General features: G+C 57.2%; 1 long non-coding RNA gene across 1 annotated transcript in view; it reads right to left on the reverse strand.

Moving 5' to 3' along the window:
* The window catches only part of LOC142820544 (uncharacterized), a 51,738-nt gene that overhangs the window by 24,235 nt on the left and 8,515 nt on the right, over positions 1-18,988 (reverse strand). Inside the window, exons 2-3 of the long non-coding RNA XR_012897768.1 lie at positions 17,322-17,584; positions 16,772-16,872 (exon numbers count right to left, since the gene is read on the reverse strand). This is a non-coding gene — a long non-coding RNA (uncharacterized LOC142820544). The remainder of the gene's footprint in view (positions 1-16,771; positions 16,873-17,321; positions 17,585-18,988) is intronic.

The raw sequence follows: 18,988 nt of genomic DNA on the forward strand, positions 1-18,988 counted from the left end.
CTAGGGGACAAGCTCATGGATCCAGAGCTAGCTCCTAGCCCAGCTGTCTCCCTCCGGGTTGCACCGATCCCAGGAGCACTTGGACAGCCTAGCACCCCGGGATCTCTCCACCAGCAAAGCATGCCTAGCCCAGGCCTGGCCGGGGAGAGCGCCTAGCCCAGGCCTGGCCGGGGAGAGCGCCGGAGGAGGGGAAGAGTGTGGCGGGACAGAGAGGAAAAGCGACTGAAGGAAAGCGTGAGAAAGGAGGAGGAGTTCAGCTGGAGATGAAGAAGAGGGAGCGAGCTGAGGGGAGGTGGTCACACAGTGCCAGGCAAGCTGCCCAAGCTCGCCTCACTGAGCGATGCAACCACCTGCCCACGGCTCAGCCAGGGCTGGTTTCCAGCCCAGCCCACCCTGCTGGGGAGCACCCAGCCTCGTGCTATCAGCAGACTACAGGCCCAAATACTGCATGGGCTGAGCGGCCCGGCCTCCCCAGGCGGCCACAGGAAGCCGCTCCACGGCTCCACGGCTCAGCATGGCCTGGGCTCAGACTGACAGCAGGGTGAGGACAGGCTGATGGACACAGCCCTAAGCAGGGCCCAGCCCACCCCCACCCACAGGCCCCTGTTAGGGCCAAACCCTGCTCCCCGTCCGCACAGGGGGGTTGGCCCTCGCCTGCCTGCCGAGGGCAGCCTGCCTTCTGCAGCGGTGCCAGGCAATTGCCCCCCGCAGGGCAGGAACACCTCGCAGCTGCCTGCACCGGCCCAGAGATGGAAGGGATGACTCAGGAGATAATGAGGCAGATCTGAGGGCAGAGACAAGAGCGTGGAAGGTGGAGGGCAAGGCAGCGACACGCCGCCTCGCTGGCTCCCCCGTTACGGCCCAGCTGCTGGGGTGTGTGTGAGTGAGCCCCCAAGAGCACTGACTCACCAGGAGCCCAGCTGATGAGGAGAGGCAGAGCTGCGATATTTTTATCCTCGCTGCTGAGGTGGATTCTCTTCTCATTTCGGCGGGTGGATTTTGGTGGGGAGACAGACGCAGCGGGCACTGAGTGTCGGCTCTTTGTCTGGCACCGTAATTGGAAAGTCAGGCTTGCTCCCTGCCACGGCGCTGCTTGGCTCCCTCGCCTTTGATTCCAGCCCTGCTGGGCTGCTCTCTGCTCCTTTCGCTTGTGCTTAAGCCGCCTCCATTGGTGCTTGTGCACGCCCCAATGGTCCCCTGCTACGTTCCTGCTCCCGGAGCCCATCAGCTCAGTGATTCCACTGACTTTCCTGGCCCTTGTTTTAACAGTTAATTCGAACTAAGGGGTTTATCTCGGAATCCCACTTCTCTGCCACATGTAGACACGGGCAGTTACTTCGGGCTAGTCAGTTTCCAAAAATGGTGACCAGCCGGGATTATGCTAATCAAGTGCGGGATATTGAAATCCCGCGCTTCATTAACAATTTCGGTCACCATCATTAGCCTCCCTAGTTCAAACTAGGGGGCTAGTGTAGACATACCCTGAGAGGAGACATGATAGCAGTTTTCAAGTATCTAAAAGGATGTTAAAAGGCAGAGGAGAAAAATTGTTTTCCTTGGCCTCTGGTGATAGGAGTAGAAGCAATGGGCTTAAATTGCAGCAAGGGAGGTTTAGGTTGGACAGTAGGAAAAACTTCCTGCCTGTCAGGGTGGTCAAACACTGGAATAAGTTGCCCAGGGAGGTTGTGGAATCTCCATCTCTGGAGATATTTAAGAGCAGGTCAGACAAACATCTATCAGAGATGATCTAAGTGGTGCTTGGTCCTGCCATGAGGGCAGGTCATGGGAATTGATGACCTCTCGAGGCCCCTTCCAGTTCTGGTGTTCTGTTCTGTACTTGCACCCCTGCACACCACTGAGAGCAAAGGATGAGGGGGGAATATGCAAATAGCAGACAATCAAAGGAGGTGGCGGGAGGGGGTTGGGAGAGAGAAGGTACCAACACAGCAGGGAGGAGATCCCTGCTCTGGGCTCGTCCCTGCAGCTCCTGGAGCCAGATTTTTGGCACTCTCTCCCACCATCACTTTGAGCAGAGACTTGGCACTGAAAAGCCATTGTTTACACAAAGCAAATGGGAATCACTCAAAACAAAAGGCACCAGGCCTGCTCCTATTTATTACCCTGTAAGTGTTCAGGGCCCGGAGCTAGTGAATGGGCTGCCACGTCCCTTCCTCTCTGCTAACCCACCGCAGCCTGAGTCAGCACTTCCCCAAACAGAGACACCAGCACGCTCCCTGCTGAGGGGGGCGCCAGCGCCCCTGCAGCTCCCTTAGGGTGTGGCTATTAGCAATTGAATTCACGTGGAATTGACCCAGCGGGTGGGGGTGGGGGTGGGGAGTGCTGCAGGGCGAACCCCTTAAGAGAAGTTGAGACATTTTCACCCCAGAGACCTTTGCCCATCCAAATCCCTCCCAGTCAGGGGCACACTCAGCCTCCCAGGGGCTCAAAGGACTCTAGGACCTGGCTTGTTCAGGGAGGGTAAGTACGGCTAGATGCCAAGTCAGGGCTCAGCTTCTATCCTGCTTGTGTCTGACCTGGTGGCTCCTGCTGGGTGGCAGAGACTCAGTCTGTAAGTCCCAAGAGCTCTGTAGAGGAGTCAGCAAGGTCTGGGCCCAGCAGCTCCTACCCCAGTGCCGCCGTAAGCCTCCTTCCTGTCTACCCTGCACCCGCTGGGCCCAGAGGCGCTCCTGAGCTTCCACCTGACTGGGGCAGGACTGGAGGGAGAAGGGAAAGGACATGCCCCATCTCAACTCCCCTCCCTCTAGGGTTGCCAGATGGTTTAACAAAAAATACCAAACACACACACACACACACACACACACACACACACACACACCGCCAAAAAAAAAAACCACCTGGAAAAAATTCTGTCAAGGAAAAAAAAGGGGGGGGGGGGGGGGAGGAAGAGCCAAAGTTGTTAAGCAAAAGTTGCACCACTCCCTCCAGTTTGGGACCACACACTAACCACCAATGCACCCACCCCTCCCCCTAAGCCAGGCCCCCCCCAGCCTACCATCCCAATGCACTCACCCCTGCCTCAGACCCAGGCCCCCCCAGAGTCCCCCCATCCCAGTGCACTCACCCCTGCCTCAGACCCAGGCCCCCTAGTGTCCCCCCATCCCAGTGCACTCACCCCTGCCTCAGACCCAGGCCCCCTAGTGTCCCCCCATCCCAGTGCACTCACCCCTGCCTCAGACCCAGGCCCCCCCAGAGTCCCCCCATCCCAGTGCACTCACCCCTGCCTCAGACCCAGGCCCCCCCAGAGTCCCCCCATCCCAGTGCACTCACCCCTGCCTCAGACCCAGGCCCCCCCCAGAGTCCCCCCATCCCAGTGCACTCACCCCTGCCTCAGACCCAGGCCCCCCCTAGTGTCCCCCCATCCCAGTGCACTCACCCCTGCCTCAGACCCAGGCCCCCCCAGAATCCCCCCATCCCAGTGCACTCACCCCTGCCTCAGACCCAGGCCCCCCCCAGTGTCCCCCCATCCCAGTGCACTCACCCCTGCCTCAGACCCAGGCCCCCCCAGAGTCCCCCCATCCCAGTGCACTCACCCCTGCCTCAGACCCAGGCCCCCCAGTGTCCCCCCATCCCAGTGCACTCACCCCTGCCTCAGACCCAGGCCCCCCCAGAGTCCCCCCATCCCAGTGCACTCACCCCTGCCTCAGACCCAGGCCCCCCAGTGTCCCCCCATCCCAGTGCACTCACCCCTGCCTCAGACCCAGGCCCCCCCAGAGTCCCCCCATCCCAGTGCACTCACCCCTGCCTCAGACCCAGGCCCCCCCCAGAGTCCCCCCATCCCAGTGCACTCACCCCTGCCTCAGACCCAGCCCCCCCCCCAGTGTCCCCCCATCCCAATGCACTCACCCCTGCCTCAGACCCAGGCCCCCCCCAGTGTCCCCCCATCCCAGTGCACTCACCCCTGCCTCAGACCCAGGCCCCCCCCAGAGTCCCCCCATCCCAGTGCACTCACCCCTGCCTCAGACCCAGGCTCCCCCCAGTGTCCCCCCATCCCAGTGCACTCACCCCTGCCTCAGACCCAGGCCCCCTAGTGTCCCCCCATCCCAGTGCACTCACCCCTGCCTCAGACCCAGGCTCCCCCTAGTGTCTCCCCATCCCAGTGCACTCACCCCTGCCTCAGACCCAGGCCCCCCCAGAGTCCCCCCATCCCAGTGCACTCACCCCTGCCTCAGACCCAGGCCCCCCCAGAGTCCCCCCATCCCAGTGCACTCACCCCTGCCTCAGACCCAGGCCCCCCCAGAGTCCCCCCATCCCAGTGCACTCCCCCTCAGGCAGGCATCCCCGGTGTCAGGAGCCCCCGCTCCAATCAAATCCCCCCCCCCCCCGCAGAGCCAGGCACAGGGGAACAATCTGACTTTTAAAGTGGCTGCTCCTGCCCCCCAGCCTGGCTGCCTCGGCTCCGTTGTGTAGAGGGAGGCATCACACGGCCAGCTCCCGGGTCTCTGCTGGTCACATGGGTCTGAGCAGCGTGCGCTTCGCTCCCAGCCCGGCACCCCCCTAGCCTGGTGCCCAGCAACTGCCCCCCTCACTAGATTCTGCCCCCTCCTCACTCCCTGCCCCCACCAGACGTGGCGGGGAAAATTGTCCCCACTGGGCTTCCATCCCAGGGAAACGGGAAATACTGGACACTGCACATGTCCGGTATTTCCAGGTTTTTTAACCGGATGGAGCCTGCAAATACCGGACTGTCCGGGTGAAAACCGGACACCTGGTAACCCTCCCTCAAATGGGCGAGCTGTGGTCCCAGCCCACTGCGCCGTGGGGCCTGTTGCTGATCTGCCCTCCGTCCTCACTGCGGGGTCCTGGCAGCTCCGTGGGGAAGGAAAAAAGGCAAAGGAAGAATGGAAACACCCTGCAGAACTAGCTCCATTTCCTCCCTCTCCCCCGGAACAGCTGCGGCGTGCAGGGAGCCCTGGCAGGCCCGTGCATGGGGGGTTGCGGGGGAGTGTGCAAAGGGTGCGAATGCACCCCCCCCAGTCCTCCAAGTAAGTGTGCTCCAGCCAGCGGGGGGAAGGCAGGAGCTGCAGGCTGTCTGAGCCTTCCCCCCCCCCCCCCGCCCCGAAATTCTTGTGTACGGCTAGACTTGCCTGGTGTCCGGTTTTGAGCCGGGCTGTCCAGTATTTGAACTGTCTGTTCGGGAAACAAATGGAGCAAATCGACCTGTCGGGTATTTTCTAACTCGCATGCAGTGTAGGTTGTGTCCGGTGTGTTTGCTGGAACTGTCCGGCCACCCTGCGGACGGCCTGTCTGGCCCTGCAGCTTGCACCAGGGAGGGCCCGAGCCGACCAGTGGCTTTCATGCTCCTGCAGCATGATGAGCTTTGCTATGGCCAGGCTCACAGGAAGCGACGCTCCCTGGGGGAAGGTGCTGCGGGCCCCCTACACTGGGCGCTCCTGGCAGCAGACTCCAGCTCAGGGGATGCCCGTGGACTTGTGGAGCCCTGGAACTGCAGAGCTGAGGGAGTTTTCATCCCCCAACGCCGTGTGTTTCCTTGGTGCTACTGAACTTAGCTCCGTACAGGAGTCCTCCGGGGGATCAGCCCTGCTGGCCGTGAATCACAGCTACTGGGGTCACCACGAGAGAGCGACAACGTCCCACGGAGAGCTAGCAGAGCTGCACAGGCCAGGAATTTACCCTGCTGCTACCCCGGCTCCCATGGGGCTGGTCACTGTGTCACCTTCACCACCGGGTGTCATTTCACACCCACTCTCATCCCAGCAGATCCGGCTGGTCCCGAAGGGCAGGAGGCTCTGGGGGTCTGAGGGACAGGAAGCAAAGCAGGGTGCTCTCCTGCCCCTTCATGCAGTGAAATCCCTGGGCTGGATTCCGCACTCGTCTATCAGACACACTCAGGACTCACAGCAGAGGCGCTGACAATGGGATCTGGCCCGCGCCGCTGAGTTAATTGAATCTGTGCTGCTTTCCTGGGGCTGCGACTTTTGTTAATAAATTCCTTGGCTGGCCGCCAGGTTCCCTCCTCTCTGTCTCCTTGGCCGAATCCTCATTGAAGGAGGCAACTGCTGAGAGCGTCTTTCTCCACTTCCCTCCTCTGTGGAGGGGTAATTCCAGAGTCCAGCAAGAATCCAGCGGGGCTGGTTAAGGAGGGTGTGAGATGGGATTTTAACGTGCTGATGACATGACTCTCAGACCTCAGCATAGCATGGGGGAGGCGATTGCATAGCATGGGGGGACATAGCATAGAGGGGCCCCCTACATTCATATCCTCCGTGCCCACTGAAGGTAGGGCAAGAAGCAAAGGGCTAATCTGCACTCGGGGGGAGTAGGTAGCATTTAGGAAAGCGCTACTCTCAGGGGAGTTATGTTCTGGAACCGGCCTCTAAGGGCGGTTGTGGACACCCCCTCACGGAATGTTTATAAGAACAGGTTGGCCGAACATCTGTCAAGGATGGTCTTGATTTACTTGGTCCTGCCTCAGTGCAGGGGGGTGGACTTAATGACTTCTCAAGCTCCCTTCCAGTCCTCTCTGTGATTCTATCTCTAGCCAGAAGAACCCCTGGGTGAAAGGCAGTCCTTGTGGGGAGAGGTTGCTTTGAAAGCAGGATAAATTATTGTTGCATAAAGTGGTTAAGAGACTCACCCAAGGTCACACCATACCTCAGTAGCAGGGCAGGGACCCAATCCCAATGAGTCTTAATTTGCTCTAAACCACATTCCCCACCACTCATTTGCCTGCCTGAAAGCCGTCCACCACAAAGCCCAGAGCTCTGCTGCCGAAGACTAATCACCAGCCCCCCTTCTCCTTCCTAGAGCTGGGAGGGCTGGGGCCAAGTGCTGTGCTCTAACCACTAGACTCCCTTCCTTGGGCTGGGTACAGAATCCCAGAGCCCTGAGACCCAGGCTACATATAGACTGCAGGCGTCTTTCGGAAGAAGCTTTTCTGGAAGAGATCTTCTGAAAAAACTTCGTCCAAAAGAGCGTGTCTACAGAGCAAAAGTGTATCGAAAAAGCAATCTGCTTTTTCAACTGATAGCGTCCACACTGAATGGACGCTATCTCACATGTAAGCGTTGATTACTATGGACGGAGTGGCCACCAGGGCACCTTTGTTTTTTCCTCTTTCCTCTTCTGCCGAAAGAACTCCCTCTTCCCCGTCCCCACACGCCATTTTCCGAAAGAGCTTTCGCAAAAAGGCTTCTTCCTTGTAGAAAGAGGTTTACCAATGTTGGGAAAAGCCCTCTGTTCTTTCGATTTTCTTTCAGAAGAACCCAATTGCTGTGTGGACGCAAGTGAAGGTTTTTCCAAAAAAACTCGGTAGTGTAGACATAGCCCCAGTGGCGGGCTTTAACTGTGAGCCCCACACCTCCTGGCTAGAGCTAGGACCAGCTGTGCACATTACAAACAAATAGGGCCACAAGTCCCTGGCCATAATTTACCCTCCTGCCATCACATGGTGTGCAATGGGCTGGCTCCTTATCACAGCACACCGCAGAGGTGGCTGCATTTTCGAGAGGCTGCATTGTAACGAGCCTTGTTCTGAAAATGGCTATGGAAGAGATTAGGACAGCCCGTGGTGCTCCCATGGGATGGGAGCTAAGCTGCTGCCATTCACATGATTTACAAAGGAAAAAGAAACTTGGAAGACAAAATCCCAACCCAGCGATGGGGGAGAATCTGTTAGCTCAGATGTGGCAACAACAGAAGATTCAGTTCCAATGCCCTGATGCTTTCAGTACCCTTTGGCCTGGAAACCTCTCCAGCTTTCGGGGACATCCTGATGGGCATGTTTACAGCTTTTCTTATGTGGTCTAGTAATTAGAGCAGGGCACCAAGCGTCAGGAGGCCAGTGTTCTGGTCCTAGCACTGAGAGAGTACAGGGTAATGGTTAGAGCACCGAGTTCTGATCTCAGCGCAGGAAAGTTGTGCAGGGTAGTGAACTGGGGGAGTTAGGACTACAGTTCTGCAACTGACTTGCTGGCTGGGCAAGTCACTTCATTGCTCTGTGCCTCAGTTTTCCCCTGTAAAATGGGCATAACGCTACCGGCCTTTGTCAAATACCATGAGATGGAGGGAGGAATGGCTCTGTAGAAAAGCCAGCTGGCATTACTACTAGCATTCCTGTTCATAGCAGGCACTCAGACTAGGGAAGAAAAATCCTGTTTAATCAATTAACCTGCCAGGTTGGAGCAGCCTCCCACACCGTGGGCGGGGGCTGCTGTAGCTGGGTTGGAGCCCTGCTGCCCATGGGGCACTGGGCAGGGGCTGCTGGGCTCAGCCCCCTGCCCATGGCGGGTGGGGCACTGCTCCAGCCACTGCGGGTTAACCAGACCTGACAAGTAAGTTAACCAACTAACCAGTCACATCCCTAACTCAGCCCACAAGGCCACAAGACCATTACCCACCTCTGCCCAGCTCGGCCAGGGGATGGAAGGGCTTCGGCAGGGTCCGGCCCAGTGGCAGCGGCAGCGGGTGGCTGAGGTCGCGCTGCCAGGGAATTGCGGCACTGCTGGCCTGTAGCCCAGCCTTCCACAAGGAGTGGGAGGCTGAGGAGAGGGGGTTGTGGACAGGCTGTCTGCCTGCCTGCAGAGCACCAGCTGAGAGAGGGAAGAGGGGGCAGCCCTCCCAAGTCGTGTTGCTTCGCTTCTCTCCCGTACCAGAGTGGGTGGGAGACACGCAGCCCTGGCTGGCTGCAGCCCTGGCAAAGTGTCACCGCTGTGGGGTGGGGACGGAGGGGCACCCAGCTATTCCTGCCCCGAGGAGAGGACTGGAGAGAGAAATGACATGCCCTGTGGCAGAGGATCCCCTCCCAAGGCATGACTGTGCACACACGGACAGGTACCAAGCATGCCCACACCTTCACATGCAGGGGTACCCACGGGCATGCCCTGGAGCACAGACACATCCCTGCATCCATACAGATGTGCTCATACATGCGCACACAGGCATGTGTAGATATGTGCACACAGGAAGCCGAGCAGGCATATGCACGGCCACACATGCACCCAGACACAGGCCATGTCCGTGCACACACAGGGCACCTCGGCATAGGCCCCCTTGCCCACCCGCACAGCCACGGCTCTCTCCTCGCCGCTCCCTTCAGGTCCCGCCTTAGCCTTGCAAACTCCACAGCAGCAGCAGCTTCCCACCGGCAGCAGTTGCCCCTGCCCCTCAGGGGACCATGAGCCGTCGTCACGTGGGAAAAACGGAAACGGCAGAGAGCTCCCGCTAGTCAAGAGAGTCTGGATCTTGCTGTGCCCTTCAGGAAGGGGCCGAGCAGAGCCCAGGGCAGGTTTGGTCTGAAAAACACATGATATGGCCCGGTGTGGGTAGTCACACCCTGGATCATTCCCTGCACATCTTTATCCCCCTCTTTGGGAGGACCTATAAGGAGGGAGCGAACCTGAACCAACTCTCAGCTCCCCTGGGTCAGTACCATTACCCTTACGTCACACATGGGGAAACTGAGGCAAGGAGCGGTGCCCAAAGTCACAGAGCAAGTCAAGGGGAAAGCTGGAGGCGGAGCCCAGGAGTTGGGACTCTCAGAGCTGAGTTTGTCACTAGCTCCTCCTCTTCCCCGCCGGGTGGTTCCAGGCCCAGTTCGCTCAGTTGCTCTAACAGGTGCCACAGACTCAAGGGCAGGAATGAGAATCCAGCTGGGTTTCCGGTGCCAGGCGTGAGCACCATGCCCAGGGAACGGAGCAGGCGAAGCGCGAGGCAGAACTGACTCCAGCTCACAGTCCGGAGCCATGTGAGCCAGAGCAATGGGGTGGGTGGCTCTCAGCTCTCCGGCTCTCTCGTGCCCGACGGGATTGAGCATGGGGTGGTGATCTGAGCCCCATCCTTACAAGGAACTTCCGGGGCAAAGGAGCCCACTCTCCACTCCCCTAGCTCCCAAGGACTCTGGCACCGGGAGGGAGAGATCAAGCCAGCCTGCCAGGTGTGAAGCCCACATGTTCCCTGGCAGCCAGGGGCTGTGGGCCCTGATGGAAAGAGACACAAAGGGGGAAGGGACCTCAGCTGAAAGCAGATCCTCGTGGTCAGTCGCTGCTGATTCTAGCTGGGGCAGAGAGGGAGGAGGGGGGCTCCAGACTCAGCAACACACGGACCTGGTACTCAGCCCCCGAGCAGCGTCTGCAACCAGATCCACTTTCCTCCGCTCCCTGCCAAGAGCAGAGCAGGGTCGCTGCCCTGTCAGGCAGGCGCTATCCCCAGTATGCGACCAGGTGGCTGCCTGAGGGACTGCCAGGGTATGTCTACATTACCACCCTGGTTCGAACTAGGGTGGTAGTGTAGACATACCCCCAGTGAGGGATCCGTATGGGTGGAGTGGTCCAGCTGCTGCAGAGCTAATGAAGGGAGAGAAGCATCCAAAAATGCCTGCGCAGGACAGCTTGTCCCGGCCCTGGGGACACATGGTCGTTTGACGGCATCTTTCAAGCAAGGATCTCAAAGAACATTAACTGCAGAGCCTCCAAAATATTTGGGCTCCTAACTTGCATGGAAATCAGTGGAGAAACAGAGAGGGTCCAGTGAGTCACCCAAGGCCACGTGGCAGGGCAGTGGCAAAGAACCCAGGCCTCTGGAGGCCACTTCCCCTTCCGTAATGAGCACCACTGGAGCGAGCCAAGTGCAGCAGGGGAGGTGACCCAACTGGCACTCAGCCCCACTCCCTGTTCACGTCATGGATTATCATTGGCGCTAGTGGGGCAGGATGGGGCCCAGTGCTGTACCTGCAATACAGGAGGCAGCCAAGCCGGCTCCTCTGGCTATAAATGGCCAATCCCAAACACCGGCCCCATATGCCCCCCCCCCCCCCCCCAGCTCTGTCTGAGCCAAACCTCTGTACAAATCTAGATGTTGCCCCTCATTGCCTATTCCTGGGAGGTGATTTCGCCATGGGCCCCCCAGCCTCCTCCACTGGCTCCCTTCACCGGCCGGGGGCGAAGATGGTTTCTATCTCGCACAGGTCTGCACCCTAGTTCAGTGGCTCTCAGCACCCCCGTGTGCACACAGTGCCACCCCCCTGCCTCCGGTCCACTATGGCCAGCTACCCCGCACTGGGCACCCGGCTCCTTCGCAGCCCTGCCATGCAATGAGCCAGGGCTCCCTCTCGTGGCTCAGAGCGAGGCAGGATTTCAGCTCCTTCCCTGCCAAGCATGGAAGAGCAGAGGCAGCTGCTGCCCGGTGGCTATGGGAAGCAGCGTGGAGCGGTGGGGGTGGGCTGTAGCAGGCCAGCTGGAGCGCTGTGGGGAAGAAGCAGAGCCTGGGGCAAGGGACTCCCTGCCCTCCACAGCTGGCATGTCCAGGGGCCAGCCGCAGCCCCATGTAAGCAGCCCGGACTCCTGAGCTGCCCAGGGAGCTGCACTGGCCTGCCCTCTTGCCGATTCTCTCCCTGGTGCCTTGGAGCCGGGGTTCCAAGCCCGGCAGGGGAGGGGAAAAGCAAGTAATGGCCAGTGGACGATCAGGCTTATTCGGACGAGGCCTCGCCCGCCCACATCCTGTCTGCTGAGCGTGGCCGTTCACAACCCACCCAAAGCAGCGATTAGATCGGGTGCTTTGCCCGGACCGCTCCCCTTGCCATTGGCAGGCTGGCTGGCTGCTGCCCCGTCGCCCCAAAGGTGGAGCTGCAGCACTTTGGGGGGAGCTCAGCTATTCTCCCTGCACATGGAGGGTTACTCCTTGGGAAGGAGCATTGCCAGCAGATCCAGAGATGTCATTATTCCCCTTTATTCGGCTTTGGTGAGGCCACATCTGAAGTATTGTGTCCAGTTCTGGGCCCCCCACTACAAAAAGGATGTGGACGCATTGGAGAGGGTCCAGCGGAGGGCAACCAAAATGATTAGGGGGCTGGAGCACATGACCTATGAGGAGAGGCTGAGGGACTTGGGTCTGTTTAGCCTGCAGAAGTGAAGAGTGAGGGGGGATTTGAGAGCAGCCTTCAGCTTCCTGAAGGGAGGTTCCAAAGAGGCTGGAGAGAGGCTGTTCACAGTAGTAACAGATGGCAGAACAAGGAGCAATGGTCTCAAGTTACAGTGGGAGAGGTCCAGGTTGGATATTAGGAAAAACTATTTCCCTAGGAGGGTGGTGAAGCACTGGGATGGGTTACCTAGGGAAGTAGTGGAGTCTCCATCCCTAGAGGTGTTTAAGTCTCGGCTTGACAAAGCCCTGGCTGGGTTGATTTAGTTGGGATTGGTCCTGCCTAGAGCAGGGGGCTGGACTTGACCTTCTGAGGTCTCTTCCAGCTCTAGGGTTCTATGATTCTAAGGCACAAGGCGCGGCTTCACAGAGCCTCGCTGTGCACTGGGGAGTGGGAGGTCACCTCCCTCCTCACCGGCACTTCTCCAGGGAACTCCAAGCGCTTTGCAAAAGACTGAGCGCCCGTTGCCCTCCAGGACAGCCCCGACCTGCACACACAATCCAGGGCTCCCCTGTACTCCCTTGTCCCCGAGCCCTCAGAGCAGGTCCCTCCCACTCTCTCTCCAGACAGCCAAGGCTGTTGCCTACAGCCGGATCTGCACAGCTGCATCTAGTGCCATTCGCAGTGGTACCAAGGGATGGAGCATGCCACCCCTTTGGGAAATTCCAGCCTAGTAGATCACACTGTAGTAGACCTATTGCCCAGATGAAATGTCCCTGTTGGGCCCTTTCACACAGGAGCCTGAAGGAAGCGTATGGGCCAGGATGGATCCCAAGCCCCCATGTTTAGCAATTCCATACAAACATGCCAGACCTAACTATGTACAGACAGCTGCCTCCAACACACAGAACACAGAGAGCACCGGCTGTAGGTTCAGTTATTCCAAAGGTATTTCCCTATTCCTCCCCTCTACAGTTCCCTGGTCACTTGTCTCCCATTCACCCACTCAGCATGACTGGGGTGCGTTTCTAGTTTTTAAACTAGTTCTGACAAAATCACTGTGTACACAACTTTTCTCTGTGTTTATTGATTCCGACTTTCACGGCAGTGGGAAGTTACGGGAAGGGGAGACAATTATTTAATGGCACCAGAGGTTGAGATCCAAAAAGCTCAAGTTTCATAACCATTAAAGCACAAGCTGTCAACACCTCACAGAGTAAATTCCCCTCCCTCCAACCCTACTGCTCTCCAGCCGCATTTTTCTTACTGTACATTTTGATTGGCCCGGTGGGAATTTATTGTCCAGTTTGTCTGAGAGCGGTGAAATTGACACACACTGAATGCTGCCCAGGCCGGTCACACTGAAGAGTTCTTCCGGCCCAGCTAGATGCAGTGCTGGGAACATCCTCTGAAGATGCGCATGTCAGCAGATTCCGGCTTGCGCTAGGCGTGTGGCCGCCTCAGACTGCAGCTCCAGCTCTGAAGCCAAAGCCAGGGCACGGGCTTCAAAGCTCAACCACAGTATTCACAGAGCTGTTTTTAGGGTTCACGGTATCGGGCTAGTGGTTCGCTCAGGCTCAGCGGGTCACTGCCACGGGCTGCACAGACATATCCAAAAGGGTGGAGCTGCACTGTCTGGACTCCCGGATGTCAGCTGAGCTGGGTTATGTCTCCTGTCCTGCCACAGACTCACCCTGCGTCCTTGGGCAAGTCACTACCTCCCTGTGCCTCAGTGCCCCCCTCCTGTGGCTAACAAGGCTGATCTCTACCCCCCCTCCCCAAAACTCCCAGGCTGTACGTTTAAAACTGAACAAACAAGGCTGAGGGCAGAGGGCGTGGGGCCAGCTGGAAGTTCTGATCCCACAGTCCCTGCCTGGCAGCGGGCACCGAGCTCTGGCAGCGCTAGCGGCTCCTGCAGAGGGGGCTGGAATGCAGCCCCTGTGCCAAGTGTGACTAAGGGAGCTGCTGCTTGAATGCCTCTGACGAATTCTGAGGACACTTCACGAGCCCAAAGGATCCTTCTGTCCCTGCAGCGAGAGGAGAGGCTCCTGTTTCGGCTCCGTGGGAGCAGTGACTAACATCGGCCCCCGCGGAGGCATTAATAAACTCTGATCCGAGGGGGGCATGACTCGCCCACCTGCAGCTTGGCGACGGCATTCACAGCTCCCGGTAAATGTGCTGGCAAGTCACAGGGAATTCGCCCTCTCCCGCTGGAGGCACCGCCCCCCTCGCCCTCAGAGGAGAGAGGGGGCTCAGTGAGGCTGGGAGCAGCGCTGCAGGGGCCATGCCTGCCGGAGCAGAGCTGATCGGGGAGCCAGCTGAGGGCCTGCTTCCTGGGCCCCCTGAGACTCCACGTCGCATGCTTGGTGCAGCCCAGGGGGCCAACAACCACCCATCCTGCGAGCCCCATGGAGAGCCACATCCTGCCCTGAGAACCTAGGCCAGGCCTGGGGCAGGGCAGCCAGCCCAGACCAAAGGCTAGGGACACCCAGCAGCAGTAATGGAGCTGGAGGGTGAGCAAGATCAGAGTCATGGAATCATAGAACCATAGAGCTGGAAGAGACCTCAGGAGGTCATCAAGTCCAGCCCCCTGCTCAAGGCAGGACCAATCCCAACTAAATCAACCCAGCCAGGGCTTTGTCAAGCCGAGACTTAAACACCTCTAGGGATGGAGACTCCACTACTTCCCTAGGGAACCCATCCCAGTGCTTCCCCACCCTCCTAGGGAAATAGTTTTTCCTAATATCCCACCTGGACCTCTCCCACCACAACTTGAGACCATTGCTCCTTGTTCTGCCATCTGTCACTACTGAGAACAGCCTTTCTCCATCCTCTTTGGAACCTCCCTTCAGGGAGTTGAAGGCTGCTCTCAAATCCCCCCTCACTCTTCGCTTCTGCAGACTAAACAGATCCAACTCGCTCAGTCTCTCCTAATAAGACGAGTGCTCCAGCCCCCTAATCATTTGGGTCGCCCTCCGCTGGACCCTCTCCGATGCGTCACACAGCCTGAGTGGGGAGAGGCTCACAGCCCGGGGGAAGCAGATGCCCTGGGGGCACAGCGCACAAGGGGCATGAGAGCACCCAGCCCCCCTGCAGGCAGGGTGCAGTGCTGAGAAGAGCCTGAGACTTCTGGCCCTCAGCTGCACCCCAGTTCCCTGCTGCTGGAGGGAAAGTGGGAGCAGCTAAGGGCCAGGTGCCAGGGCAGAGTCGGACGCCTGCTTGGAGTTAGCCGCTACCGGGAGCCCTGTCTGAGCTACCCGCTCCCAGCCACGCCACACTCGGGGAGCAATGGGTGTGAGTTCAGACGCAGACTCAGCCTCCCCCTGCTGAACGCCCTGACCTGCCTCTTGGAAGCAGGCACTGCCATTCAGAGACGTTATTAATACCTGGCCACTTTCTAGCCCCATTCAATGCACTTTATGCACTGACCCTGGCGCTCAGAGCATGAGCATGGCGTTCTGCAGCAATGGCCTGAGGTTACAGCACAGAGCGCTGCCAGCCAGGAGAGAGGGGTGGAAGCAGGGGGGGGGCACCTTTATTGTCCAGCCCTGTGCAGGGGACACATGACCTGTAATGGGGGCATCAGGAGACCTGAGTTCTGTTCCCTGGCCAGCTGCTGTTGGGTGCGAGGCCCCTCCCCTCCGGGCCTCCCTGTGCTGTGAGCTCTTCAGAGGAGGGCCTGGCTCTGACCATGTGCACAGGGCACCGCGGGGCCCTGATCTTAGCTGGGGGCCCTGGACGCTGCCACAAGCGTTACTGAGGCTCTGCTGGGGTGCATGTCAAATGCAGCTTCGTCGGGCAGATACTGGTGGAAGGCAACACAGTTATTTCCATCTCTGGCAGGCTGCGGTTGGCATCCTTGTTCCACCCCCAGGCATTTGAAATGCAGGAAACAGGGGCGTTCTGCTGGCGAATGCCAGCTGGGGGAGACGAGTATCACAACTTGTTACTGACACAAGAGGGAGCCCCTGGATTGGAAGAAATTCTTTCTGCGGGAGCTAGACAGCCCTGTGCTAAAACCTCAGCAGCAAACCCAGCCTAGCTCCTCCCCAGTCAGACCCCAGGCCTCAAGACAAAGCTGTATCCCATATCCCAGACAGACGTTAGCAGAGGGACTAGAAGATCCTGCTCTTGCAAAGAGACCGTCTCTATCTACTAGGATCCTGTTGAAGACAGGGTGGTTCCTGTTTCCATAGCTAATCCTGCAGGGTGCTGGCCCGGGGTCCCATTTTGCAGGGTCCAGACCTCCTGTTGCACTTCTCCTGTCTGATGAAAGGGATTTGCAGTGAGGACACCAGGCTGGCCTGGACAGACTGCAGTCATCTGATACTGGCCAGTAAGACTTGGCCAGTGCTGCAAGTCTCACCCTTGCCCGTTCCCCTCTCCTAAAATGCAGCCCTGGCCTTGCTCATGACCCTGAGGGGGCTATTTGGGATTCAATACCTGCTCCCACTTGCGGAATGCTTTAGCATCCGTGGAATTAAGGAGTGCCTGTTTAGTAACAAAGCCATGGGGAGTACTAGCTTGTAGCCAACCTCAATACCTTGCTTTGTGTGTTATTTTTCCATTCCCACCCTCACCTTTGGGGCTCTCCCTGGGTTTTGGGGAATGCTGATACACAACACACCACGCCAGCCCTTTGAAAGGGGATAGCTGGGAGTTCACAGGCTGGGATGCAGCCAGGCTCATTATTTCACTGTCTCTCCTAAAAAAGACACTGTCCTCATGGCTCCCTCCTCCATCTGGGAAGCCAAAACCAGAGGGAGCTTTGGCTGCATTCTTCCCTGCATACATCCTAGCTTATTTCAAATGGCAGCGGGGAGTCCACCTCCCTAAATGTTCATGAAGCGAATAGTTGGCCTGTCCCCGGAGGAGCGGAACGCAGACCTAGTAGGAAACATGTAAAAAAAGAACAGACAACAATAGCAAAGCGCGTACCTTTCGTGGAGCTGAAAACCAGCTCTGGGTAGCCCAGACACTTGTCTTTCATCCACAGAACTGGACCCAATAAAAGATGTTGTCTCACCCAGCTGGGATCACTAAAAGCAAACAAAACACATGTTTAAAAACACAACTGCTATTTACCTAAACTGAAAAGTTTGAGGGATGTGTCAGTTTGGACAACCTTCCATTTAAAAAGCTCCAAATGAACCATGCCAATAATACAGAAACCTCCAATTTCAACATTTTTGGAACCTAACGTATTGATTGTCCAGTTCCAGCTGAAATGTGTTGTTCCTTCTAGCTTTTATTTTAAGGGCTAAGGACAGTTGACATTGGAATCAAATATTGAACAGTATGCCTGATTATCAAAATACAAGTGTTTTGTTTGACCTCTCCTGAGTTTTGTTTTGCAGGAAATTTCAACTTGTTTTGTTTTTGTTCCATTCTGGAATTATTTTTTGTAAATCACGGACTATCCCGGGGAATAGAAAATCCAGGTTCTGCCAAACTCTGTGTATCTAAAAGGGCTTTGGAGAAATGGTACCTTACTGCAGCCTCCAGAAGGAGGTGGGCCCAGATCCAGGGCTCCATACTTGGATCACGGGACAATGCTCTCTGCTGTGCTCTTCTGGCCGGGGCTAAACAAGCCTTATGCTTCAGGTGTCGAGCTGGAGGTTGGATTGGGGGCACCCAGGAAGGCTCCTGCCCTCTAAGGGGCAGCACTGCAGTGTGCCAAGCATCTTGGAATGTTTTCCATGCTCATCAGCACTGCCAGGTGTTGGTCTGCTCTGGATATAGGTTATCGGGCTAGGTAGAGATTAGAGATGTTAAATCTCGGTTAATTGAATAGTCGGTTAACCACGTGAATTCTTATCAGTTACTTGACTATCCTATAGTGTCGGGTGAGAGCTGGTCTGCAAGGGGAGCCAGTTTAAAAACCAGCTCCCCTTGCGGACCAGCTGCCTGCCACCCCAAGTTGCTGCCTCTGATACAAAGGGTGGCAGCAGGCCCTGTCCAGGAGGGATGGGGGTCTGAGCTCTCAAACCCAGTGCAGGCCAGAACTGAGCCGGGCTGCCTGGCTGCTAATACACTTTACATGCAGAGCTGCAGCAGGGGTAGGTCCCAGACCTGGCGCAAGCTGGGACTGAGCCAGGCTGCTGGCCAGCCTGCTAAAAAATTTACTGGAGGCTGGGGGAGGGAAGGGGGAGTGAATGGGTGTAGTCTATAGCACTAACCGAAAAGCTTTTACATATTGGTTAATGACTATACTATTACATGGTGGGAGAGAGGCGCTCTAGAGCCAAATCCCAGAGCCCACGCCCTTCTGAGCCATAGTCCCACACCCGTCCCTTTTCCCCAGGCCCACAGCAGGGATTTTCCCTATAACTCTGATTGCAGCAGGCCCTGCTCTGCATCTCCTTATGTCCATACAACTCCACGAGCACCTGGGTCATTTTGCAGGCAGGGGCAGGCTGAATTCATAGAATCATAGAATAATAGGACTGGTAGGGACCTCGAGAGGTCATCGAGTCCAGCCCCCCGCCCTCAAGGCAGGACCAAGCTCCATCTACACCATCCCTGACAGATGTCTATCTAACCTGTTCTTAAATATCTCCAGAGAGGGAGATTCCACCACCTCCCTTGGCAATTTATTCCAATATTTGACCACCCTGTCAGTTAGGAATTTTTTCCTAATGTCCAATCTAAACCTCCCCTGCTGCACTTTAAGCCCATTACTCCTTGTCCTGTCCTCAGAAACCAAGAGGAACAAATTTTCTTCTTCCTCCTTGTGACACCCTTTTAGATATTTGAAAACCGCTATCATGTCCCCCCTTAATCTTCTTTTTTCCAAACTAAACAAGCCCAGTTCATGAAGCCTGGCTTCATAGGTCATGTTCTCTAAACCTTTAATCATTCTTGTCGCTCTTCTCTGTACCCTTTCCAATTTCTCCACATCTTTCGACCCAACAGTTCTGTGCTAGTCAGCTTCTAGCAGCACTACCAGATCACCCCTTGGCTGGGGGCAGAGTCTGCTCTCTCTCTGCTGCAAGACCTCAGAGCTCCCTGCCTGCCTGTTTAACCCCCTGTGACGGACCGGGCCGTGTCTGGGCACAGCTGAGGACGTCCGCTCAGGGCGAATTGCTCAAATCCGGGGCTCCTTACAGCCCCCAGACTGGTGACCTCTCCAAAGAAGGCCACAAACCAGTCTCA

This window comes from Pelodiscus sinensis, chromosome 26 (assembly GCF_049634645.1).
Source record: "Pelodiscus sinensis isolate JC-2024 chromosome 26, ASM4963464v1, whole genome shotgun sequence".
Taxonomy (NCBI): Eukaryota; Metazoa; Chordata; order Testudines; family Trionychidae; genus Pelodiscus; species Pelodiscus sinensis.